The 1,356-nt window shown below is 50.2% G+C and overlaps 1 protein-coding gene across 1 annotated transcript in view; it reads left to right on the top strand.

Annotated features, from left to right (window-relative positions):
• The window catches only part of LOC101850794 (cilia- and flagella-associated protein 45), a gene marked incomplete in the record, with an annotated part of 18,022 nt that overhangs the window by 1,796 nt on the left and 14,870 nt on the right, over window positions 1-1,356 (top strand).

Raw genomic sequence — 1,356 nt, 5'->3', positions numbered from 1 at the left:
AAAGTTTTACAGCACTTGCAACACAATAATAAGGTCATATAAGTGTCCAAGATTAGAGGTGTTACAAGAGAGTAACAAACACAAAAGATGGAAGGAGGAGAGATAAGGAAGATAGATGTTTGATAGAAAAGAAGAAGCAAACCACACCAGAGCATCCACCAACCACAAACTTTGGGAACAGTTTTACGGCACTTGCAATACAATAAGGTAATAATAATAATAAAAACAATAATAATAATAATAATAATAACAAGGTAGTTATTTCTACAGCGCCCACTCCCGTGTGGACACAAATCTAGGCGCTTTACAGAAATGCATGTACCAACAATATCCACGCTGCACACACACATACAGACACACATACACACAGACACACACACACACACACACACACACAGACACACACAGACACACACACACACAGAAGTGGGCCATGAGGCGTGACAGCGGTGGTACGTACCCTCTAACCGGTCCTGCTCGATGCTGCCAGGGTTCCCATTGGCCAGACTGGCCCCGGGGCCCTCGAAGCAGTAGAAGAGGTCGGCCAGGAAGGTGAGGATGTTGACCCGCATGCTGTCGTGGGTGTACAGCAGGTCCTCATACGACAGGTGGAAGCTGCGCCAGGGAAGGTGGTTGCGGCAAAACTGGCCAATTTGGCGCAGGTTGTAGAGCGAGTCGGCGATGCCGATGCTGTCCTTGAGGCAGACGTCTGGTGATGAGTGGGCGGCAAGTCAGCGGCGAGAGGGCAGTGGCGGCGAGTGGGCGGTGGTTGTGGGGGAGAGAGAGAGAAGATTACGTGAGTGCGCGCTGGAGGAGGGGTATGACATGTGACAGATGTTACAGGCAAACTGGGTCATCTTGGGAACATTTCTATACCACAATTATTGTACAAATAGAACGGAAAAAAGAAAAGGTGGAGGAGGAGAAGAGGAGGAGGAGAAGAGGAGGAGGAGAGGAGAAAAGGAGAGAAGGAGAAGAGGAGTAGAGCATGAGATAAGAAGAAGAGAAGAAGAAGAAAAGAAGAAGAGGAGGAGAGGAGAATGTTCACAACAACAGACTCCCTGGTCACCTAAACCCTTCACCCAGCAGCAACAACAACAACAACAACAACAACAACAACAACAACAACGCAGTCACCTCGGATGTTCAGCTGCCCCGGCCTGTAGTACGCTATGAGCGCGGCCACGTTACAACCGTCCCCGACGTCCCTCATCAAGTCCTCCATGGGTGGAACTTTCACCGGATCTCTCGGGGAGGTCGACTTGCTCACGATACGAACCTGGACACAGGGAGAGAGGGAGAGGGGGAGTTAGAGAGAGAGAGAGGGAGAGAGACAGAGAGAGAGGGGGGGAGGGA

This window comes from Aplysia californica, unplaced genomic scaffold (assembly GCF_000002075.1).
Source record: "Aplysia californica isolate F4 #8 unplaced genomic scaffold, AplCal3.0 scaffold00117, whole genome shotgun sequence".
In the NCBI taxonomy this organism is placed as follows: domain Eukaryota; kingdom Metazoa; phylum Mollusca; class Gastropoda; order Aplysiida; family Aplysiidae; genus Aplysia; species Aplysia californica.
This window is presented reverse-complemented; position numbering and strand designations above follow the sequence as displayed.